Source organism: Salvelinus fontinalis, chromosome 28, assembly GCF_029448725.1.
Source record: "Salvelinus fontinalis isolate EN_2023a chromosome 28, ASM2944872v1, whole genome shotgun sequence".
Lineage (NCBI taxonomy): Eukaryota > Metazoa > Chordata > Actinopteri > Salmoniformes > Salmonidae > Salvelinus > Salvelinus fontinalis.
Window position 1 is genome coordinate 33,228,229 of NC_074692.1, and position 26,901 is coordinate 33,255,129.

Genomic DNA, 26,901 nt, shown 5'->3' on the forward strand with positions numbered 1-26,901 from the left:
CACGAACCCTCCTAGCTCCTGTATTCTAGCAGAATGAGAACATGGCTATGTGGAAATCGCTGTTGAAAACAGACAGGATTAAAGCTTATAGTGCAGTCGCAGTAGAACTATGTCATCATCAGCTGTCTGTCTCGTCATTGACAGCTTCAGTAACCATTAGAAGGCTATCATAAATGTCAATTATAGAATGGTCAGTTGTTTCATGAGCATTATGTTCAAGGATTTGTGAGATTTAAAGTTGTTTTTGTGAAGGGTTTGGATTGATGTGGGCCTCTAATTGTAGAGACTTCAGCTCCATTCGTCTCTTGTTTGCGTTCTGCAACCTGGGCTGTGTTCAGGAAGTTTTTATGTTCTGAAACAATCAGTTGAACGGAAACGGTACTGTATTGAACGAGCAGTTGACAAACGGGGGAAGGTTTGGTTTGTGGGTTGGCTAACCCACTGCCCTTTAAACGCGTCACGCATTCCTTCAAGCCACACCTCGCCACACCCACCAAACGGGAGCAAACGTACCTCAAAGTCTATACTGATCTGTTCAAGAACACAGAAGAAAGTTTTTGGGAAACGTGTCGTTCAATACAAACCGTTCCGCAACATAGTAAACGTTCAAGCGAACTGAATGCACCTCTGGAGGAGAAGCGGGGACAAATAACACGTGTACTGGGCGTGTGTTAGCTAAACGTCACAAACGCCTAAACTAATGATCGTCCGAGATATTTGAATATATTTGTTAAATCAAAAACGAGCGAACTCTGATTGGTTCGTGGAAATCCAACTGCCCAATCGCTTAAATGACAGGTGCCCAGCTGGCCGTAAACTCCACCCCAATTTATTTTTCAGCAAACCCCGGAAACATCGTTGTTTAAAGTGTTTTCAATAGTTACCACAGCCACAAAGTCAAAATGGGCAATATTGTGAAAATTCATGAAAAAAAAACTATTTGAGTTTTGGTATTAATTTAAGGTTATGGTTAGGCATAATGTCACTAGTGCGGTTAAGGTTAGAGTTGAGGTTAGGGTTTAAAATCAGATTTTAAGAAGATAAATTGTATAAATAGGCGGGGTTTATGACTTTGTGACTGTGGTAGCTAGTGACGACCTGTTTAAAGGGACACTGAGCCATTTCATGGGCGAGGGCGAAAACAGCTGAAGCGCAGAAAAGCAGATACATGCAAAATAGTCAGCAAGCAAAGGAGCTAGCTAGCTATGTGGTCAGAGAGGAGAGGAGAGACGACAAGACGAGACGGAAAATTTCGATGATCAACGATGCAATCAACTTCTCTTCGAAGATAGCTAACGTTGGTGTTGATAGCAATCCGATTGATCTTTGAATGTGAAAAGAGACACTTGATGTGAAATCGGACAGGGCTGTCCTGAAGCAAAGATAAAAGGCAAAAAGTTAAACTCCGCTTCTGAGATGAAGGAAATGTCTAGTTAACACTTTATGTGTCAAGCCTGTCTTCCCCTTCGTGTAGCTGATAGTTACAGCTCTGGTGAGTAACAAAGCTTTTTCATGGTTACTGAATTCTGTTCTGTAAGCTAGCTAACGGCTGATTTACTGCTTACATTTTGTAAAAACAGGGTGTCAATACTATTGTACTATTGTAATGACGTTATAACAACTAAATGTGTATTTCAGGGTTATAAATGTGGACAGTGGTCTTTGTGAAAAACATACAAATGATGCAAGACCTCAATCTTATATAGGCAGCTGGCTACATGGTAGTTTAGAGTATTGTCGTATTGAATAATTTTCTTCGGCATTTGAAATTTAGCCTAGCCCAGATGACATTGTCATGACACACACACACATAAGTAAACTACTGTGTGTCTTCGTAGGGGGCGTTCCTCCGCTTTGTTTGCCATCCTCATTCTTCACAAGAAAAATGTATGTGCGCGCCGGGGGTGCGTGCGTGTGCAGAATAAGGACAAGGAGATGAAGTCTTGCCATTATAAACGGCCGTGTGTGTTTAATACACACAGTCTGCAATGCATGCGTGCCTTCCCTTAACTACATACAGATGCAATGCATTACGCTTGGTACTGTACTGTACTGTGCTGTCTGTAGGTCGTAGCCTAACCCTATATGAGCGAGGGATCACCCCACCACCACACACATGCTATAAATCTGAGTTGATGACGATATCATGGCGGTCGAATAACCGTGAATAATATCGCTGTAACTAATCGTTTAAGAGAGGTAAGGGAACCCCGCCATCCAAAGCACTAGCCAGGTTCCATTGTTCTGTAAGGGGGGCGACGTACAATTGGCATAGCGTCGTCCGGGTTAGGGAGGGTTTGGCCGGTAGGGATATCCTTGTCTCAGTATGTAAAATGTAATAAAATGTATGCACTCTACTGTAAGTCGCTCTGGATAAGAGCGTCTGCTAAATGACTAAAATGTAAATGTAAATGTAAGGGGAGCTGCTGCTGCTAGATAGATGGGATTGCATTGGAGAGAGGCTACCATCTGCAATGGGAGATAGACAGCAGCTGTGGACCAATACTGACCTTAAACCGGCAATGTTGCGGTTATTGCTGCTGCTATGTTGCACACATTCATGCAGCAATTGAGTAACCTTTGTTACTGTGATAAGAAGTGCAGTGATGTAGGTAGGTGTGTGTGTGTGTGTGTGTGTGTGTGTGTGTGTGTGTGTGTGTGTGTGTGTGTGTGTGTGTGTGTGTGTGTGTGTGGATCAGCTCATGCATTGATAGGTAATGTCTGGTTTGATTGTGCAGTGCTGCAGGGATATTCCCTTTGTCTTCACAAGCAGGGCAAGATAACATTGCATTTGCAAACATACTACATGTGCAAACATACTACATGTGCACACATACATACATACACACATACATACACACATACATACACACATACATACATACATACATACATACATACATACATACATACATACATACATACATACATACAAACCCCCTACAGACAGACCTACAGGCCTTTCTAAACATGCTTGTCCACAGTCTGCCCTGAGCCCAGCTCTGCTCTGGACATCCTCAGTGTGAAGGCTTATAAGATGTACTCTTCTTTACTAGTGACCTACTGGGACCTGACAGAGGATATTACAAATGATAATTAGGACGTAGTCTTCTCTACTAGTGACCTGGTGGGACCTGACAGAGGATAAATTATGATTATTTAAGGGTGTATGTAGCAGAAGTGACTGCACTGTTCAATGCATTGATTCATGTGTGACAGAGTGAAATCAATGTTTCACATACAGTCAATCCTCTGCCTGTGTGTGTGTGTGTGTGTGTGTGTGTGTGTGTGTGTGTGTGTGTGTGTGTGTGTGTGTGTGTGTGTGTGTGTGTGTGTGTGTGTGTGTGTGTGTGTGTGTGTGTGTGTGTGTGTGTGTGTGTGTGTGTGTGTGTGTGTGTGAATAAAGCACTTTGCTGCTCTACAACACGTGTAGCCTGGATCGGGATCGTTGAGAGAATTAAACCACATTTGCAATCTCTTCGCGCACAGACTACATAAACCTCAATTGCGTTGTGCCTAAGAACAGCTCTTTTTAAAGGCACACGTAGCCTACATATCAAGGCATACACACAAACGATCTAGGTCAAACTACTATGAGCAGTGATCAGCAGTCAAGTTTTAAAGATAGGGGACTTTCAAGAAGCAAATTGTCACCGGCCACATTATCATAGTGATGGAGTTTGCAAACATCCAAATCTAATCATCAACAAACAACAAACGTGATGTTCTCTCTAACCTTGTGTGTGTGTGTGTGTGTGTGTGTGTGTGTGTGTGTGTGTGTGTGTGTGTGTGTGTGTTTCAATCAGCCACAAACAAAGTTAAACTCTCCACAGGCTGGTTCAGACACGCTGTTTGCTTTGACTCAACAACACATCAGCTGAGAGGACACACTGTAAACAAACACACACAAACACTCCTCAGTCCTCTCTCTCTGTGTTCTGTGTTCGTTAACATACCAAGGCCTCTGCCAAACTAAACCTTTCAACTGTCAGACAGACTCAGATCCTAACAAAATACCTGTGTAGAGCCTGTGTACGATTAGAGCCTGTGTACGAGTAGAGCCCGTGTGGAGCCCATATAGAGCCTGTGTAGAGCCCGTATAGAGTCCGTGTACGAATAGAGCCTGTGTGGAGCCTGTGTGGAGCCCGTGTAGAGCCCATGTACAAATAGAGCCTGTATAGAGCCCGTGTACGAATGGAGCCCGTGTGGAGGCCATATAGAGCCTGTGTATGAATATAGCCCATATAGAGCCTATGTATGAATAAAGCCTGTGTAGAGCCCGTATGGAGCCTGTGTAGAGCCCATGAATAAATAGAGCCTGTGTACGAATAGAGCCCGTATAAATCAAATCAAATCAAATTTTATTGGTCACATACACATGGTTAGCAGATGTTAATGCGAGTGTAGCGAAATGCTTGTGCTTCTAGTTCCGACAATGCAGTAATAACCAACAAGTAATCTAACTTAACAATTCCACAACTACTACCTTATACACACAAGTGTAAAAGGATAAAGAATATGTACATAAAGATATATGAATGAGTGATGGTACAGAACGGCATAGGCAAGATGCAGTAGATGGTATAGAGTACAGTATATACATATGAGATGAGTAATGTTGGGTATGTAAACATAAAGTGGCATAGTTTAAAGTGGCTAGTGATACATGTATTACATAAAGATGGCAAGATGCAGTAGATGATATAGAGTACAGTATATACATATACATATGAGATGAGTAATGTAGGGTATGTAAACATTATATTAAGTGGCATTGTTTAAAGTGGCTAGTGGTACATTTTTACATAATTTCCATCAATTCCCATTATTAAAGTGGCTGGAGTTGAGTCAGTATGTTGGCAGCGGCCACTAAATACAAGAGGCGCTGCTGCGCCTTCTTCACAACGCTGTCTGTGTGGGTGGACCAATTCAGTTTGTCCGTGATGTGTACACCGAGAAACTTAAAACTTTCCACCTTCTCCACTAGTGTCCCGTCGATGTGGATAGGGGGGTGCTCCCTCTGCTGTTTCCTGAAGTCCACAATCATCTCCTTTGTTTTGTTGATGTTGAGTGTGAGGTTATTTTCTTGACACCACACTCCGAGGGCCGTCACCTCCTCCCTGTAGGCCGTCTCGTCGTTGTTGGTAATCAAGCCTATCACTGTAGAGCCCGTGTAGGGCACGTATAAAGCCTGTGTATGAATAAAGCCTGTGTAGAGCCCATGTGGAGCCCATGTGGAGCTTGTGTAGAGCCTGTGTACGAATAGAGCCCGTATAGAGCCTGTGTACAAATGGAGCCCGTATAGAGCCCATGTACGAATAGAGCCGGTATAGAGCCTGTGTACGAATAGACCTCGTGTGGAGCTTGTATAGAACCTGTGTATGAATAGAGCCCATGTAAAGCCCGTATAGAGCCCTTATAGAGCCCGTGTACTAATAGAGCCCATGTAGAGCCCATTTACAAATAGAGCCCTTGTGGCGCCCATGTAGAGCCCGTATAGGGCCTGTGTACGAATAGAGCCCATATAGAGCCCGTCTAGAGCCCATATAGAGCCTCTGTACAAATATAGCCTGTGTAGGGCCCATATAAAGACTGTGTAGAGCCCGTGTAGAGCCCGTATGGAGCTCGTGTAGAGCCCATGAATGAATAGAGCCTGTGTAGAGCTTGTATAGAGCCCGTGTACAAATAGAGCCCGTATAGAGCCTGTGTACGAATAGAGCCCGTGTATAGCCCATATAGAGCCTGTGTATGAATAGAGCCCATGTAGAGCCCGTTTACAAATAGAGCCATTGTGGCACCCATGTAGAGCCCGTATAGAGCCTGTGTACGAGTAGAGCTCATATAGAGCCCGTGTACGAATAGAGCCCTTGTAGAGCCCGTATAGAGCCTGTGTACGAATAGAGCCCGTATAGAGCCTGTGCACGAATTGAGGCCGTATAGAGCCTGTGTAGAGCCCGTGTACGAATAGAGCCTGTATAGAGCCCATGTGGAGCCTTTGTATGACTAGAGCCCATACAGAGCCTGTGTACGAATAGCGCCCGTGTTCAAGTAGAGCCCGTATAGAGCCTTTTTTTTGCCTTTGTATGAATAGAGCCAGTGTACGAATAGAGCCCGTGTGGAGCCCATGTGGAGCCCATATACGAATGGAGCCCGTGTGGAGCCCGTGTGGAGCCTGTGTACGTGTAGAGCCCGTATAGAGCTCATGTGAAGCACGTATAGAGCATGTGTACGAACATAGCCCATGTAGTGTCCGTATAGTGCCCGTGTAGAACCCGTTTTAAAAATAGAGCCTGTGTGGGGCCGCATACAGCCCGCGTAGAGCCCGTATAGAGCCTGTGTACAAATAAAGCCCGCATAGAGCCTGTGTACGAATGGAGCCCGCATAGAGCCTGTGTATGAATGGAGCCCGTTTGAAGCCCATATACGAATATAGCCCGTATAGAGCCTGTGTACGAATAGAGCACCTGTAGAGCCCATGTATGAATAGAGCCTGTGTAGAGCCCGTGTAGAAATAGAGCCTGTGTACGAATAGAGCCTGTATAGAGCCCGTGTAGAGCAAGTAAAGAGCCCGTGTACAAATAGAGCCCGTATAGAGCCTGTGTATGAATGTAGCCCGTGTGGAGCCCGTTAGATCCTGTGTGCGAATAAAGCCGGTGTATAGCCTGTGTGGAGCCCGTATAGAGCCCGTGTAGAAACCGTGTATGAATAGAGCCTGTATAGAGCCCGTGTACAAATAGAGCCTGTGTACAAATAGAGACCGTATAGAGCCTGTGTACGAATAGAGCACCTATAGAGCCCATGTATGAATAGAGCCTGTGTAGAGCCCGTGTAGAAATAGAGCCTGTGTACGAATAGAGCCTGTGTATGAATGGAACCCGTGTAGAGCCTGTGTACAAATAGAGCCCGTGTGGAGCCCGTGTACAAGTAGAGCCAGTATAGAGCCTACGTACAAATAGAGCCCGTGTAGAGCCCGAATAGAGCCTGTGTAGAACCCGTGTACAAATAGAGCCCATGTACGAATAGAGCCAGAGTAGAGCCCGAATAGAGCCCATATGGAGCCCGTGTATGAATAGAGCCCGTATAGAGACCGGATAGAGCCTGTATAGTATGTTTTTACTCTGTGTGTACTTATCCCACAGCGCTAGGCTTAGTTTATAAGCCAATCGTTAGCAAAGCACTCTCTCTCTCTACATCCCTCAGGCTTGGACCATGGCACACACACACACACACACACACACACACACACACACACACACACACACACACACACACACACACACACACACACACACACACACACACACCATACATAATAACAGCATGCATGCACAAACACACACATGAACACACACACCACCCACCAACAGATAAAAGAATAACTAAGGTGAACATAAAGATGTAACCACACACACTCATCCTGGGGGCTTGTCCATTTTTGCGAGAGAGAGAGGGTGGAGGGGGGGGAGCTTATTTGCGTCGCTCCATGAATAGGCCACATATTTTTCCAGGACATTCCATCCTGTGAGCTGCAGGAGCCTGTCACCAAGACTCCATTGCTTAAGACGGCAGTGACACACACATTCACACACACACACACACATTCACACACAGATACATTCACACACATACATTCACACACATACATTCACACACAGTTAAAGGCTGTTTTGGGAGTGTATGTGTCTGTATAGATAAGTGTATGTTTTGTGTAATGTGGAGGTGCCAGTGTGTTTTGTGTGTGAACAGGATGTGCTATGCTTCGTTCTGTTCAGCTGTACTCAGACACCCTTGAACAAGGGAGGGACTTGAGGGAGGAGGCCACCTCCTGTTTTCCTATATTGATGTGAACAAGGGCTCTTAAAGGGGCAGTGCTGTGTGTGTGTGTGTGTGTGTGTGTGTGTGTGTGTGTGTGTGTGTGTGTGTGTGTGTGTGTGTGTGTGTGTGTGTGTGTGTGGTAAACAGGGGGTGGCCTCCTGCCTTCTCAACTGAGAGACAAAAGCTCCTCTTCTAAAGTTTGCATCATTGCTCAACTGAGGTGAAATATTTACTTTTTAATAATTTTTTGTTAATATAAGATCTCTTTTGCAAGTGAGGCCTGAATCAATGGCCACCTTTGTTCCTGTACCCAAGAAGGCAAAGATAACTGAACTAAATTACTATCGTCCCATAACGCTCACTTCTGTCATCATGAAGTGCTTTGAGAGACTAGTCAAGGACCATATCACCTCCACCCTACCTGACACCCTAGACCCACTGCAATTTGCTTACCGCCCCAATAGGTCCACAGACGATGCGATCGCCATTACACTGGATACTACCCTCTCCCATCTGGACAAGAGGAATACCTATGTAAGAATGCTGTTCATTGACTACAGCTCAGCATTCAACACCATAGTACCCTCCAAGCTCATCATTAAGCTTGAGGCCCTGGGTCTCAACCCCGCCCCTGTGCAATTGGGTCCTGGACTTTCTGACGGGCCGCCCCCAGGTGGTGAAGGTAGGAAAAAACATCTCCACTTTGCTGATTCTCAACACTGGGGCCCTACAAGGGTGCGTGCTCAGTCCCCCCTGTACTCCCTGTTCACCAACGACTGCGTGGCCATGCACGCCTCCAACTCAATCATCAAGTTTGTAGATGACACAACAGTAGTGGGCTTGATTACCAACAACAACGAGACAGCCTACAGGGAGGAGGTGAGAGCCCTCGCAGTGTGGTGTCAGGAAAACAACCTATCACGCAACGTCAGTAAAACAAAGGAGATGATCGTGGACTTCAGGAAACAGCAGAGGGAGCACCCCCCTATCCACATCGACGGAACAGTAGTGGAGAAGGTGGAAAGTTATAAGTTCCTCGGCGTACACATCACGGACAAACTGAAATGGTCTACCCACACAGGCAGTGTGCCTCTTAAACCTCTGGAGGCGGAAGAAACTTGTCCTGTCACCTAAAAACCTCACATAATTTTACAGATGCACAATTTAGAGAATCCTGTCGGGCTGTATCACCGCCTGGTACGGCAAATGCACCGCCCACAACCGCAAGACTCTCCAGAGGGTGGTGCGGTCTGCACAACACATCACCGGGGGCAAACTACCTGCCCTCCAGGATACCTACAGCACCCGATGTCACAGGAAGGCCAAAAAGATAATCAAGGACAACAACCACCCGAGCCACTGCCCGTTCACCCCGCTATCATCCAGAAGGAGAGGTCAGTACAGGTGTATCAAGCTGGGACCGAGAAACTGAAAAACATCTTCCATCTCAAGACCATCAGACTGTCAAACAGCCATCACTGACACAGAGAAGCTGCCGCCTACATACAGACTCGAAATCATTGGCCACTTTAATAAATGGATCACTAGTCACTTTAATAATGCCACTTTAATAATGTTTACATATCTTACATTACTCATCTAATATGTATATACGGTATTCCATACCATCTAGTTCATCTTGCCTATGCTGCTCGGTCATTGCACATCCATATATTTATATGTACATATTCTTATTCCATCCCTTAGATCTGTGTGTATTAGGTAGTTGTTGTGGAATTGTTAGATTACATGTCAGATATTGCTATACTGTCGGAACTAGAAGCACAAGCATTTCGCTACACTCACATTAACATCTGCTAACCATGTGTATGTGACCAATAACATTTGATTTGAGTCCACAAATAAAACCAAACGAGTTCCATGTTATTTCAGCCATAAAACCCACCATCATTAGAAACGGATAAGATTAGCATTACTGCAACATTATTTAGTTAAAATGTCATTTGATCTCTAAGAAATTAAGCTAGTTTGATTGGCACCCAAATAGGTCCTTTTCATTTTTAAGATTCCCTTAATATTCAGTAAATATAGTACCCGACATCCGATTTGGACCAAAATTCTTCCTACAGTTGAGTAAGACATGAGGAATCCAATTAAATGGTAATAAGCCACCCAAAGACCCCCCACAACCCACACCAATCCACAACCCACAACCCACACCAATCCCAACCCAATGCTTTAACCCAACTCTCCTGGAATAGTCCAACAAATGGCAGCTCTCTGAGAGGGCTATCCCTACAAGCATTTCGCTACACTCGCATTAACATCTGCTAACCATGTGTATGTGACAAATAAAATTGGATTTAATTTGGTACAATTCTCATATGAAGACTTTTCCTACAATCCCAAAACTTTTTAAAAGGTTATGATAACTCTAATAAAATCATACAATGATAAACCATTGCATGGCAGTCATAAAATGATTAGAAAACATATCTAGATTTAGTGAAATGTACTATTAAACCCAACCCATTACCATTATAAAACACTACAGTGCCTTCAGAAAGTATTCACACCCCTTGAATTTGTCCACATTTTGTGTCCACATTTTGTGTTACAGCCTGAGTTTAAAATGGGTTACATTTAGATTTTTTGTTTCACTGATCTACACACAATACCCCATAATGTCAAAGTGGAATTATGTACAAAATAAATAACAAATTAATAAAAAATTAAAAGCGGAAATTGTATTGAGTCAATAAGTATTCAACCCCTTTGTTATGGCCTAAATAAGTTCAGGAGTAAAAATGTGCTTAACAAATCACATAGGTTTCATGGACTCACTCTGTGTGCAATAATAGTGTTTAACAGGATTTTTAACAATGACAGCCTCATCTCTCTACCCCACACATACAAGTATCTGTAAGGCCCCTCAATTGAGCAGTGAATTTCAAGCACAGATTCATACACAAAAACCAGGGGAGTTTTTCCAATGCCTCGCAATGAAGGGCACCTATTAGTATAGACATTTGAAAATCCCTTTTAACATGGTGAAGTTATTAATGGCTGTCTAGCAATGATCAACGATCAATTTGACAGAGCTTGGAGAATTTTAAAATTAGTGAATAGTGGGCAAATATTGTACTGTACAATCCAGGTTTGCAAAGCTCTTAGAGACTTACCCAGAAAGACTCACAGAAGTATTCACTGCCAACGGTGATTCTAACATGTATTGACTCAGGGGGTTGAATACTTATCTCATCAAAATGTTTTTTATTTTCTATTAATAATAATAAAAAAACATTTTTGCATTTTTCTTCCACTTTGACATTAGAGTATATTGTGTAGATATTTGAAAAACAAGACAATTAAATCAATTTTAATCACACTTTGTAACACAACAAAATGTGAAAAAAAGTTAAAGGGTGTGATTACATTCTGAAGGCTCCATTGGAGATCATAACCTTGAAACCATTATAACTGCTGTAGGCTAATAGTTTGCTTGTTCACCAGGAATAGTCTAATCCAGACCTTTTTCGAAGGGAATAAATCCCAAACACAGGGGCCGTTTCCTGGACAAACTGAAGTGCTTTCATGGACTGGCTTGAATTGTGAGGATGACCACAAAATGTATTTTGTCATGGGCAAAAGCTATTGTTTTTCTACCCAGTGTTGCAAAAAAAAAATGTGATCCATTTAATAAACACAAGAGACCAGCAAAGTGGATTAAAGGGTGTGGCAGTAGTTGGAACAGTGGCATCTAGTGGGCAAAACCTTGTACTTTCACACTTCTTTATGGTAAATAATGCATTTGACTTCAATGGGACATTTCTCTGAACAAGGGGGCCAAAAACCATCGCCAGATTCATAGGGAATACATGACAGAGTATGAAGAAGAAATACTCCATACTATTTGTCGGAGAACTGATAACGTATACTGGTTATTGGTGTGGCTTGTGGGGGGTCCGTGGGTGGCTATTGATCATTTTATTGGATACCTCATGTCTTACTCATTGTTAGGAAGAATTATGGTCCAAATCGGAGGTTGAAGATTATATGAATCCCTTAAATTAAAATGGCCAATGTGGGTGCAATCAATTCACTTAATTTCTCAGAGAACAAATTATATTTCAACAAAATAATGTTTCATAAATGCTAATCTTCTGTTTCTAACGATAGAAACCGTTTCAGAACAATCTGAGACGGTGGGTGTTGAAGTCCTCTTTCTGGTGTTTTTTTGAGGTGGAACGACCCAAAAGGCAGGAGCAGACAAGATGACCCACTTGAACCTCTACTGGAAACAGAAGCCCTTGTTGTTCTCTCTCCTCGCTGTTTGCTATCTGTTGTGCTCTCTTTCTCTCTCTTTCTTTCTCTCTTCCTCTCTCTTTCTTTCTCTCTTTCTCTCTCTTTCTTTCTCTCTTCCTCTCTTTCTTTCTCTCTTCCTCTCTCTTTCTTTCTCTCTCTTTCTCTTTCTTTCTCTCCCTCTCTCTTTCTTTCTCTCTCTTTCTCTCTTTCACTTTCTCTCTTTCACACACTTTCTCTCTCTCTCGCACTCCTTTTTCTTTCCCCCTTCCTACTCTACTATATTTAGAAGAAGCTTCTTTTGTTTTGTAAGACACACACACCATCAGTTCCTTTCTATGTACACAAAACAGCCTATCGTGCAGTTTCAAGAACTTACAGCCTTTGTTTTGCAAGCTACTATTAATTCAGCACGTTCCTTCCTCAACACACAGTTGAAGTCGGAAGTTTACATACACCATAGCCAAATGCATTTAAACTCAGTTTTTCACAATTGCTGACATTTCATCCTAGTAAAAATTCCCTTTCTTAGGTCAGTTAGGATCACCACTTTATTTCAAGAAATGTCAGAATAATAGTAGAGAGAATAATTTATTTCAGCTTTTATTTCTTTCATCACATTCCCAGTGGGTCAGAAGTTTACATACACACAATTAGTATTTGGTAGCATTGCCTTTCAATTGTTTAACTTGGGTCAAACATTTCAGGTAGCCTTCCACAAGCTTCCCACCATAAGTTGGGTGAATTTTGGCCGATTCCTCCTGACAAAGCAGGTGTAACTGAGTCAGGTTTGCAGGCCTCCTTGCTCGCACACACTTTTTCAATTCTGCCCACAAATGTTCTATAGGATTGAGATCATGGCTTTGTGATGGCCACTCCAATAGCTTGACTTTGTTGTCCTTAAGCCATTTGCCACAACTTTGGAAGTATGCTTGGGGTCATTGTCCATTTGGAAGACCCATTTGCGACCAAGTTTTAACTTCTTGACTGATGTCTTGAGATGTTGCTTCAATATATCCACCAAATTTTCTGTCCTCATGATGCCATCTATTTTGTGAAGTGCACCAGTCCCTCCTGCATCAAAGCACCCCCACAACATGATGCTGCAACCCCCGTGCTTCACGGTTGGGATGGTGTTCGTCTTGCAAGCCTCCCCCTTTTTCCTCCAAACATAACGATGGTCATTATGGCCAAACAGTTTTATTTTAGTTTCATCAGACCAGAGGACATTTCTCCAGAAAGTACGATCTTTGTCCCCATGTGCAGTTGCAAACCGTAATCTGGCTTTTTTTATGGCGGTTTTGGAGCAGTGGATTCTTCCTTGCTGAGTGGCCTTTCAGGTTATGTCGATATAGGACTCGTTTTACTGTGGATATAGATACTTTTGTACCTGTTTCTTCCAGCATCTTCACAAGGTCCTTTGCTGTTGTTCTGGGATTGATTTGCACTTTTCGCAGCAAAGTACGTTCATCTCTAGGAGACAGAACACGTCTCCTTCCTGAGCGGTAGGACGGCTGTGTGGTCCCGTGGTGTTTATACTTGCGTACTATTGTTTGGACAGATGAACGTGGCACCTTCAAGCATTTGGAAATTACTCCCAAGGATGAACCAGACTTGTGGAGGTCTCAAAAAAAGACCTCCATTTGACCTCCAGTCTTGGCTGATTTCTTTTGATTTTCCCATGATGTCAAGCAAAGAGGCACTGAGTTTGAAGGCAGGCTTGAAATGCATCCACAGGTACACCTCCATTTGACTCAAATTAACCTATCAGAATCTTCTAAAGCCATGACATCATTTTCTGGAATTTTCCAAGCTGTTTAAAGGCACAGTCAACTTAGTGTATTTAAATTTCTGACCCACTGGAATTGTGATACAGTGAAATTATCTGTCTGTAAACAATTGTTAAAAAATTACTTGTGTCATGCACAAAGTAGATGTCCTAACCGACTTGCCAAAACTATAGTTTCTTAACAAGACATTTGTGGAGTGGTTGAAAAACGAGTTTTAAATGACTCCAACAAGTGTATGTAAACTTCTGACTTCAACTGTACATACATACATACATACATACATACATACATACATACATACATACATACATACATACATACATACATACATACATACATACATAAACTCAGCAAAAAAAGAAACATCCTCTCACTGTGAACTGTGTTTATTTTCAGCAAACTTAAAATGTGTAAATATTTGTATGAACACACAGACATGTGACTAACAGAAATGGAATAATGTGTCCCTGAACAAAAGGGGGGGTAAAAATCTAAAATAACAGTCAGTATCTGGTTGCCACCAGCTGCATTAATTACTGCAGTGCATCTCCTCCTCATGGACTGCACCAGATTTGCCAGTTCTTGCTGTGAGATGTTACCCCACTCTTCCACCAAGGCACCTGCAAGTTCCCAGACATTTCTGGGGGGAATGGCCCTAGCCCTCACCCTCCGATCCAACAGATCCCATACGTGCTCAATGAGATTGAGATCTGGGCTCTTTGCTGGCCATTGCAGAACACTGACATTCCTGTCTTGCAGGAAACCACGCACAGAACGAGCAGTATGGCTGGTGGCATTGTCATGCTGGAGGGTCATGTCAAGATGAGCCTGCAGGAAGGGTACCACATGAGGGAGGAGGATGTCTTCCCTGTAAGGCACAGCATTGAGATTGCCTGCAATGACAACAAGCTCAGTCCGATGATGCTGTGACACACCGCCCCAGACCATGACGGACGCTCCACCTCCAAATCGATCCCGCTCCTGAGTACAGGCCTCGGTGTAACGCTCATTCCTTCGACGATAAACACGAATCCGACCAGCACCCCTGGTGAGACAAAACTGCAACTCGTCAGTGAAGAGCACTTTTTGCCAGTCCTGTCTGGTCCAGCGATGGTGGGTTTGTGCCCATATGCGACGTTGTTGCCTGTAATGTCTGGTGAGGACCTGCCTTACAACAGGCCTACAAGCCCTCAGTCCAGCCTCTCTCAGCTTATTGCGGACAGTCTGAGCACTGATGGAGGGATTGTGCGTTCCTGTTGTAACTCGGGCAGTTGTTGTTGCCATCTTGTACCTGTCCCGCAGGTGTGATGTTCGGATGTACCGATCCTGTGCAGCTGTTGTTACACGTGGTCTGTCACTGCGAGGATGATCAGCTGTCCATCCTGTCTCCCTGTAGCGCTGTCTTAGGCGTCTCACAGTACGGACTAGAAGGCCAGCATCCCGGAGTTGTCTCTTCACTGTTGACATTGAAACTGGTGTTTTGCAGATACTGTTTAACGAAGCTGCCAGTTGAGGACTTGTGAGGCGTCTGTTTCTCAAACTAGACACTCTAATGTACTTGTTCTCTTGCTCAGTTGTGCACTGGGGCCTCCCACTCCTCTTTCTATTCTGGTTAGAGCCAGTTTGCGCTGTCCTGTGAAGGGAGTAGTATACAGCATTTTACGAGATCTTCAGGGTCTTGGCAATTTCTCGCATTGAATAGCCTTCATTTCTCAGAACAAGAATAGACTGACGAGTTTCGGAACAAAGTTCTTTGTTTCTAGCCATTTTGAGCCTGTAATCGAACCCACAAATGCTGATGCTCCAGATGCTCCGTGCTTCTACACCTGCATTGCTTGCTGTTTGGGGTTTTAGGCTGGGTTTCTGTACAGCACTTTGAGATATCAGCTGATGTAAGAAGGGCTATATAAATACATTTGATTTGATACTCAACTAGTCTAAAGAAGGCCAATTGTGTTGCTTTTTTAATCAGAGCAACAGTTTTCAGCTGTGCTAACATAATTGCAAAATGATTTTCTAATGATCAATTAACCTTTTATAATGATAAACCTGGATTAGCTAGCACATCGTGCCATTGGAACACGGTAGTGATGGTTGCTGATAATGGGCCTCTGTACGCCTATGTAGATATTCCATAAAAAAATCTGCCTTTTCCAGCTACAATAGTCATTTACAACATTAACAATGTCTACAATGTATTTCTGATCAATTTGATGTTATTTTAATGGACAAAAAATGACCCGGTTTGAACGGTAGTGTACACACACACACATATAAACATACATGCACACACATGATGGCTCCGGAGGGGAAGGCTGCCGTCTTATCGCCTCTTATCCAACCATGCTTTTTTGTTCGTTTTTTCACGTTGTTCATAACTTGTTTTGTACATAGTGTTGCTGCTACCGTCTCTTATGACCGAAAAGAGCTTCTGGACATCAGAACTGCGATGGTCACCTCAAACTGGACGAAGAGTTCTTCTTCAATGAGTCGGACGGGAGGGATTTACTACTACAGACACCCGACCAGGCCCAGATCCCCGTGATTCGCTGTAGAAGGAAACTGAGATTTAGTGGGAAAAGATCCGGGTGCCTTGTGAGGATCAGGCGACGAGTAGCTAATCTGCCCTTTGCCTTTCATCCTGCTAGCTAATATTCAATCGCAGGAAAATAAATGGGACGAACTGAAAGCACGTATAGCCTACTAACGGGACATTAAACACAGTAATATCTTATGTTTCACCGAGTCGTGGCTGAACGACAACATTAAGAACATACAGCTGGCGGGTTGTACACTCCATTGGCAGCACAGAACAGCAGCCTCTGGTAAGACACGGGGCAGGGGCCTATACATGCATATATGTGAGCAACAGCTGGTGCACGATATCTAAGGAAGTCTCAAGCTTTTGCTCGCCTGAGGTAGAGTATCTCATGATAAGCTGTAGACCACACTATCCTCCTAGAGAGTTTTCATCTGTATTTTTTTGTAGCTGTCTACATACCACCACAGACCGATGCTGGCACTAAAACCGTGCTCAATGAGCTGTATACTGCAAAAAGCAAACAGAAAAACGCTCATCTGGAGTCGGCGCTCCTAGTGGCCGGGGACTTTAATGCAGGGAAACTTAAATCCATTTTACCTCATTTCAGCATGTTAAATGTGCAACCAGAGGGAAAAAAATTTTGTCCACACACAGAGATGCGTACAAAGCTCTCCCTCGCCCTCCATTTGGCAAATCTGACCATAATTCTATCCTCCTGATTCCTAATTACAAGCAAAAATTAAAGCAGGAGGAAGCACCAGTGACTCGGTTTATAAAAAAGTGGTCAGATGAAGCAGATGCTAAACTACAGGATTGTTTTGCTAGCACAGACTGGAATATGTGCCAGGATTCTTTCACGCTTTCCGCAGCCGACGTGAGTAAGACCTTCAAACAGGTCAACATTCACAAGGCCGCAGGGCCAGACGGATTACCAGGACGTGTACTCTGAGCATGCGCTGACCAACTGGCAAGTGTCTTCACTGACATTTTCAACCTCTCCCGGTCTGAGTATGTAATACTAACATGTTTCAAGCAGACCACCATAGTCCCTGTGCCCAAGAACACTAAGATAACCTGCCTAAATGACTACCGACCTGTAGCTCTCACGTCTGTAGCCATGAAATGCTTTGAAAGGCTGGAAATGGTTCACATCAACACCATTATCCCAGGAACCCTAGACCCACTCCAATTTGCATACCGCCCCAACAGATCCACAGATGACTCAATCTCACTCCACACTGCCCTTTCCCACCTGGAGAAAAGGAACACCTATGTGAGAATGCTATTCATTGACTACAGCTCAACGTTCAACACCATAGTGACCTCAAAGCTCATCACTAAGTTAAGGATCCTGGGACCAAACACCTCCCTCTGTAACTGGATCCTGGACTTCGTGATGGGCCGCCCCCAGGTGGTAAGAGTAGGTAACAACACTCCGCCACTCTGATCCTCAACACAGGGGCCCCTCAGGGGTGCATGCTCAGCCACATCCTGTACTCCCTGTTCACTCATGACTGCACGGCCAGTCACGACTCCAACACCATCATTAAGTTTGCTGATGACACAGTGGTAGGCCTGATCACCGACAACGCTGAGACCGCCTATAGGAGGTCAGAGAGCTGACCGTGTGGTGCAAGGACAACAACCTCTCCCTCAACGTGATCAAGTCAAAGGAGATGATTGTGGCCTACAGGAAAAGGAGGACCGAGCACACCCCATTCTCATTAACGGGGCTGTAGTGGAGCAGGTTGAGAGCCTCAAGTTCCTTGGCGTACACATCACCAACAAACTAACATGGTCCAAGCACACCAAGACTGTCGTGAGGAGGGCACGACAAAACCTATTCCCCCTCGGGAGACTGAAAAGATTTGGCATGGGTCCTCAGATCCTCAAAAGGTTCTACAGCTGCGCCATCGAGATCATCCTGACCGGTTGCATCACCGTCTGGTATGGCAACTGCTCAGCCTCCGACCGCAAGGCGCTACCGAGGGCAGTGCGTACGGCCCAGTACATCACCGGGACCAAGCTTCCTGCCATCCAGGACCTCTGTACCAGGCGGTGTAAGAGGAAGGCCCTAAAAATTGTCAAAGACTCCAGCCACCCAAGTCATAGACTGTTCTCTCTGCTACTGCACGGCAAGCGATACCGGAGCGCCAACTCTAGGTCCAAGAGGCTTCTAAACAGCTTCTACCCCCAAGCCATAAGACTGCTGAACATCTAATCAAATGGCTACCCAGACTATTTGCATTGCCCCCCCCCCCCCCTCTTTTACGCTGCTGCTACTCTCTGTTATTATCTTTGCATAGTCACTTTTTTTAACTCTACCTACATGTACATATTACCTCAACTAACCGGTGCCCCCGCACATGGACTCTATACCGGTACCTCCTGTATATAGCCTCCACATTGACTCTATACCGGTACCCCCTGTATATAGCCTCCACATTGACTCTATACCGGTACCGCCTGTATATAGCCTCCACATTGACTCTGTACCGCTACCCCCTGTATATAGCCTCCACATTGACTCTGTACCGCTACCCCCTGTATATAGCCTCCACATTGACTCTGTACCGGTACCGCCTGTATATAGCCTCCACATTGACTCTGTACCGCTACCCCCTGTATATAGCCTCCACATTGACTCTGTACCGCTACCCCCTGTATATGGCTCCGCTATTGTTATTTACTGCTGCTCTTTAATTATTTGTTATTCTTATCTCTTACTTTTTATTGTTGTATATTTTTAAACTGCGTTGTTGGTTAAGGGTTTGTAAGTAAGCATTTCACTGTAAGGTCTACACCGGTTGTATTCGGCGCATGTGACAAATAAGATTTGATATATACACACACACACACACACACACACACACACACACACACACACACACACACACACACACACACACACACACACACACACACACATGCCTTCTTTAAACCTTCCTAAACATGAACTAGCAGGCAGTTTACAGCTTCTGGTTTAGAGTAACTGATGATTGACACCGTTGTGGGAAAGCTAACTGTGTGTGTGTGTTAAAACTAACCATTTGTAAATAAACGCTGTCTGGTGCCTAAGAGAATGAAAATGTAAATATACACCCCAGTGTTGCAACCCCCATCCCCCATCCTCTCACACACTGGGGGTTTTCTCATGCAGCAGAGCAGAGGGCTTATCTTTGGGCACAGAGAACACACTTTATCAGCTAAACTACAGGAGCTCCACTTCCTGTGTGTGGTGTGTGTGTGTGTGGTAATAGTGAACAGCATGTTAACTGTGTGAAAGCTATTTAGTGACAACACATAGTGGAAGAAACAACGTGACGATTGAACACACTCACACACGTACACTCAAACCCACTCACACACGTACACTCAAACCCACTCACACACGTGCACTCAAACACACTCACACACGTACACTCAAACCCACTCACACACGTACACTCAAACCCACTCACACACGTACACTCAAACCCACTCACACACGTGCACTCAAACACACTCACACACGTGCACTCAAACACACTCATACACACACACTCACACACGTACACTCAAACACACTCACACACGTGCACTCAAACACACTCACACACGTGCACTCAAACACACTCACACACACGTGCACTCACACACGTGCACTCAAACACACTCACACACGTGCACTCAAACACACTCACACACGTAAGCTACATACCACTACTCACTCCCATTTACGTATACACACATTACAACCATATACATAGAAACACTTGTTACACACACACACACACACACACACACACACACACACACACACACACACACACACACACACACAGAGAAAGGCTGTTTTCAGAGCGGTCTCTGCTCTCTCTGCTTCTGAAAACAGACTGAGCAGGTGGGCGGAGCTTTGGCTTCCCCTGCTCTCCACCTAGCCAATCAGTTTCTCGACTACTCCAGCTGAGCCCCCCTCCCCTAGCCAATCAGAAGCCCCCCCCCCCCCTCTTCTCTATATGTGTTCAGTGCTGACTGAGCAGAGAACACGCCTGAAACTACCAGCTGGGAGGAACAGAGACGAAAAGCAGAGAGAGGAGAGAGAGAGAGAGAAGGAGAGAAAGAAAGAAAGACAGAAAGAGAGGGGGGCTGAGAGCTAAAGGGAGAGTGGTTGAAAGAGAGGGAGTGAGGAGGCCTGAGGAAAGGCAGAGAGAGAGTGGAGGAGAGTGGGAAGCAGAGCGTCGGAGAGAGTTGAGGAGAGGGGGAAGCAGAGAGAGTGGAGGAGAGTGGGAAGCAGAGAGAGAGGGGAGGAGAGGGGGAAGCAGCGAGAGAGAGAGAGTGGAGGAGAGTGGGAAGCAGAGAGAGAGGGGAGGAGAGGGGGAAGCAGAGTGAGAGTGTTTGCAAGCAAGAGAGGTGGGGATGGGAGGGTTTATGTGTCTGTTAAAGAGTTACTGAGGGAAAGGGAGGGTTAGGGTTGGAGTTGTTGGGCATACCAGAACGGGAGGGGAGTAGAAAGAGCCACTTAACCACAGCACTAGAACAACCTGATGAGCACTGGACTTGGGAACAACGTTTCTCTCTTAAAACCCTATTCAGGTTGAGGAGGCCAAGAGAGGAAAAAAGAGCAGAAGAAAGCGAAGAGAAAGAGGGAGAGATATAACGAAGGCAAGCTGACCGGCTAGACTCTCTGAAAGGCAGAGAGACACCAGTCACCAGAGGTGCTCGCCCCAAAAACAAAAAGGAAAAGTGGAAAAACAAAGGCAGAGGAAAAGAAAGAGAAGCCTTGGCTGTGTCTCTGTGAGGGTGAGCGTCTTGGCTGTGTCTCTGTGAGGGTGGGTGCCTTGGCTGTGTCTCTGTGAGGGTGAGTGCCTTGGCTGTGTCTCTGTGAGGGTGAGTGCCTTGGCTGTGTCTCTGTGAGGGTGAGTGCCTTGGCTGTGTCTCTGTGAGGGTGAGTGCCTTGGCTGTGTCTCTGTGAGGGTGAGCGTCTTGGCTGTGTCTCTGTGAGGGTGGGTGTCTTGGCTGTGTCTCTGTGAGGGTGAGCGTCTTGGCTGTGTCTCTGTGAGGGTGAGCGTCTTGGCTGTGTCTCTGTGAGGGTGAGTGCCTTGGCTGTGTCTCTGTGAGGGTGAGTGCCTTGGCTGTGTCTCTGTGAGGGTGAGTGCCTTGGCTGTGTCTCTGTGAGGGTGAGTGCCTTGGCTGTGTCTCTGTGAGGGTGAGCGTCTTGGCTGTGTCTCTGTGAGGGTGAGCGTCTTGGCTGTGTCTCTGTGAGGGTGAGTGCCTTGGCTGTGTCTTTGTGAGGGTGAGCGTCTTGGCTGTGTCTCTGTGAGGGTGAGCGCCTTGGCTGTGTCTCTGTGAGGGTGAGCGCCTTGGCTGTGTCTCTGTGAGGGTGAGCGCCTTGGCTGTGTCTCTGTGAGGGTGAGCGCCTTGGCTGTGTCTCTGTGAGGGTGAGTGCCTTGGCTGTGTCTCTGTGAGGGTGAGCGCCTTGGCTGTGTCTCTGTGAGGGTGAGCGCCTTGGCTGTGTCTCTGTGAGGGTGAGCGCCTTGGCTGTGTCTCTGTGAGGGTGAGCGCCTTGGCTGTGTCTCTGTGAGGGTGAGCGCCTTGGCTGTGTCTCTGTGAGGGTGAGCGCCTTGGCTGTGTCTCTGTGAGGGTGAGTGCCTTGGCTGTGTCTCTGTGAGGGTGAGTGCCTTGGCTGTGTCTCTGTGAGGGTGAGTGCCTTGGCTGTGTCTCTGTGAGGGTGAGTGCCTTGGCTGTGTCTCTGTGAGGGTGAGCGCCTTGGCTGTGTCTCTGTGAGGGTGAGCGCCTTGGCTGTGTCTCTGTGAGGGTGAGCGTCTTGGCTGTGTCTCTGTGAGGGTGAGCGCCTTGGCTGTGTGTCTGTGAGGGTGAGTGTATTGGCTGTGTCTCTGTGAGGGTGAGTGCCTTGGCTGTGTCTCTGTGAGGGTGAGTGCCTTGGCTGTGTCTCTGTGAGGGTGAGTGTCACAAGCTGATATCCCCATTTATGTTGTCTGTCTGTGTTGTTGTCAGGAAGCCTGGCACTCAGCAGCTCCAAAAATGGCCTCGAACAGAGGGAGAGAGACAGGGGAGAGAGGGAGGGGGAGGAAGAGAAGAGAGAGAGGGAGGAAGAGAAGAGAGAGAGGGAGTTTGAGATGGGAAGAGACCCCTATCAAACAACATTCTCACAACTATCCATCTGAGCTGATGACTTAGCTAAGATCCCCTATATATATATATAAGTCATCAGCTATATATATATATATATATATATATATATATATATATATATATACACACTGCTCAAAAAAATAAAGGGAACACTTAAACAACACCATGTAACTCCAAGTCAATCACACTTCTGTGAAATCAAACTGTCCACTTAGGAAGCAACACTGATTGACAATAAATTTCACATGCTGTTGTGCAAATGGAATAGACAAAAGGTGGAAATTATAGGCAATTAACAAGACACCCCCAATAAAGGAGTGATTCTGCAGGTGGTGACCATAGACCACTTCTCAGTTCCTATGCTTACTGGCTGATGTTTTGGTCACTTTTGAATGCTGGCGGTGCTCTCACTCTAGTGGTAGCATGAGACGGAGTCTACAACCCACACAAGTGGCTCAGGTAGTGCAGTTCATCCAGGATGGCACATCAATGCGAGCTGTGGCAAAAAGGTTTGCTGTGTCTGTCAGCGTAGTGTCCAGAGCATGGAGGCGCTACCAGGAGACAGGCCAGTACATCAGGAGACGTGGAGGAGGCCGTAGGAGGGCAACAACCCAGCAGCAGGACCGCTACCTCCTATAATACAGTACCAGTCAAGCGTTTGGACACACCTACTCAGGTTTTCTTTATTTTTACTATTTTCTGCATTGTAGAATAAGACTTCAAAACAGTGAAATAACACATATGGAATCATGTTATAGCCAAAGAAGTGTTAAACAAATCTAAATATATTTTATATTTGAGATTCTAAGCAAAGTAGCCACCCTCTGCCTTGATAACAGCTTTGCACACTCTTGGCATTCTCTCAACCAGCTTCATGAGGTAGTCACCTGGAATGCATTTCCTTTAACAGGTGTGCCCTTGTTAAAAGTTAATATGTGGAATTTCTTAACTTCTTAATGCATTTGAGCCAATCAGTTGTGTTGTGACAAGGTAGGGGTGGTATACAGAAGATAGCCCTATTTGGTAAGTTACCATATTATTGCAAGAACAGCTCACATAAGCAAAGAGAAACGACAGTCCATCATTACTGTAAGACATGAAGGTCATGAAGGAAAATTTCAAGAACTTTGAAAGTTTCTTCAAGTGCAGTCGCAAAAACCATCAAGAGCTATGATGAAACTGGCTCTCATGAGGACCGCCACAGGAAAGGAAGACCCAAAGTGATCTCTGCTGTAGAGGATAAGTGCATTAGAGTTAACAGTCTCAGAAATTGCAGCAAAATAAATGCTTCACAGAGTTCAAGTAACAGACACATCTCAACATCAACTGTTCAGAGGAGACTGTGTGAATCAGGCCTTCATGGTCGAATTGCTGTAAAGAAACCACTACTAAAGGACACCAATAAGAAGAAGAGACTTGCTTGGGCCAAGGAACATGAGCGAGGGACATTAGACCGGTGGAGATCTGTCCTTTGTTCTGATGAGTCCAAATTTGAGATTTTTGGTTCCAACGCCCGTGTCTTTGTGAGACGCAGAGTAGGTGAACGGATGATCTCTGCGTGTGTGGTTCCAACTGTGAAGCATGGAGGAGGAGGTGTGATGGTGCTTAGCTGGTGACATTGTCTGTGATTTATTCAGAATTCAAGGCACACTTAAATAGCATGGCTACCACAGCATTCTGCAGCGATATGCCATCCTATCTGGTTTGCGCTTAGTGGGACTATCATTTGTTTTTCAACAGTACAATGACCCAAAACACACCTCCAGGCTGTGTAAGGGCTATTTGACCAAGAAGGAGAGTGATTGAGTGCTGTATCAGATGACCTGGCCTCCACAATCACCCGACCTCAACATAATTGAGATGGTTTGGGATGAGTTGGACCGCAGAGTGAAGGAAAAGGAAAATCAGCCAACAAGTGCTCAGCATATGTGGGAATTCCTTCAAGACTGTTGGAAAAACATTCCAGGTGAAGCTGGCTGAGAGAATGCCAAGAGTGTGCAAAGCTGTCATCAAGGCAAAGGGTGGCTACTTTGAAAAATCCCAATATAAAATACCCCACTGCCCTGTAATATATTTTTAGACCAGAGGAAAGAGTGCCTCCTACTGGCCCTCCAACACCACTTCCAGCAGCACCTGGTCTCCCATCCAGGGACTGACCAGGACCAACTCTGCTTAGCTTCAGAAGTAAGCTAGCAGTGGGATGCAGGGTAGTATGCTGCTGGCATTGGGATGCTGCTGGCATATGATAACATTGCCAAAGCAAGTGAAGAAGATAATAAACAAAAGTGAAATAAACAATAAAAATGAACAGTAAACATTACACTCACAGAAGTTCCAAAATAATAAAGACATTACAAATATCATATCATGTATATATATATACAGTGTTGTAACGATGTACAAAAGGTTAAAGTACAAAAGGGAAAATAAATAAACACGAATATGGGTTGTATTTACAATGGTGGTTGTTCTTCACTGGTTGCCCTTTTCTTGTGGCAACAGGTCAAAAATATTGCTGCTGTGATGGCACACTGGTATTTCACCCAGTAGATATGGGAGTTTATCAAAATTGGATTTGTTTTCAAATTCTTTGTGGATCTGTGTAATCTGAGGGAAATATGTCTCTCTATGGTCATACATTTGGCAGGAGGTTAGGAAGTGCAGCTCACTTTCCACCTCATTTTGTGGGCAGTGTGTCTCTGTGTGTGTGTGTCTCTCTCTCTCTCTTTTTCTCTCTATCTATCTCTTCCAGTTTTCTCTCACTCCCTCTGTTCATAGTCGGTCATTACATGACCTTCCTCTGTACACGATGACGTCACATTCTAACTCTGTGGATCACACTAACCTAATCCCATCTACAGTTGATTGTGTGTGTGTGTGTGTGTGTGTGTGTGTGTGTGTGTGTGTGTGTGTGTGTGTGTGTGTGTGTGTGTGTGTGTGTGTGTGTGTGTCTGCTGTCTCTATGCAGTGAGTAGGTTGGGTGTGGTTGTGTTTTTTTAGCTGTGATAGATCCACCCTTGTAAAGAACTTTGTGAATGGTGTGTTCTTTGTAGGAGTGACTAGGCTATATCTTTAAGTGTGACTCTTGATACACTAGAATAATTACAATACTATTGCCACTCCAGAGTGAGAAAAGGGTGGATTCAGGCCAGTGAATTATAAACCTCATGGGGTGTGCTTGTGATCACACCTGATCAACTAATGCAAGATTATGGACCTTTAGATTATAAACCTATATATTCTGGACCTATATATTCTGGACCTATAGATTATAGACCTATAGATTATAGACCTATAGATTATAGACCTATATATTCTGGACCTATAGATTATAGACCTATAGATTATAGACCTATAGATAATAGATCTATAGATTCTGGACCTATATATTATAGACCTATAGATAATAGACCTATATATTCTGGACCTATAGATAATAGACCTATATATTATAGACCTATATATTCTGGACCTATATATTATATACCTATAGATAATAGACCTATATATTCTGGACCTATAGATTATAGACCTATAGATAATAGACATATAGATTATAGACCTATAGATAATAGACCTATAGATAATAGACCTATAGATTCTGGACCTATAGATTATGGACCTATAGATTATGGACCTATAGATTATGGACCTATATATTATAGACCTATAGATAATAGACCTATAGATTATATACCTATATATTCTGGACCTATAGATAATAGACCTATATATTCTGGACCTATAGATTCTGGACCTATAGATTATGGACCTATAAATTCTGGACCTATAGATGATAGACCTATATATTCTGGACCTATAGATGATAGACCTATATATTCTGGACCTATAGATTCTAGACAAATAGATTCTGGACCTATAAATTATAGACCTATATATTCTGGACCTATAGATTATGGACCTATATACACTGCTCAAAAAAATAAAGGGAACACTTAAACAACACAATGTAACTCCAAGTCAATCACACTTCTGTGAAATCAAACTGTCCACTTAGGAAGCAACACTGATTGACAATAAATTTCACATGCTGTTGTGCAAATGGAATAGACAAAAGGTGGAAATTATAGGCAATTAGCAAGACACCCCCAAAAAAGGAGTGATTCTGCAGGTGGTGACCACAGACCACTTCTCAGTTCCTATGCTTCCTGGCTGATGTTTTGGTCAGATTCTGGACCTATAAATTATAGACCTATATATTCTGGACCTATAGATTATGGACCTATAGATTATGGACCTATAGAGACAATACACATTCACCTGTAGTTGTGCCAATGAGAATCTGTGCACTGGATTAAGCCTTTAATGTTTAGGTCTGTCACGAGAGATTCTGTA

At 44.5% G+C, this 26,901-nt stretch overlaps 1 protein-coding gene across 3 annotated transcripts in view; it reads left to right on the top strand.

The window, feature by feature from the left end:
• Nucleotides 1-1,103: 1,103 nt before the first annotated feature.
• The window catches only part of LOC129826606 (atos homolog protein B-like), a 53,105-nt gene continuing 27,307 nt past the window's right edge, over nt 1,104-26,901 (top strand). The window contains exons 1-2 of one of the 3 annotated variants that reach the window (XM_055887514.1): nt 1,104-1,492; nt 20,986-21,192. The gene's annotated coding sequence lies outside the window, so the exon portion shown is untranslated. Of the gene's footprint in view, nt 1,493-20,985; nt 21,193-22,274; nt 22,353-26,901 lie in introns of those variants that run through there. The other 2 variants (XM_055887513.1, XM_055887515.1) reach the window with 2 other exon arrangements.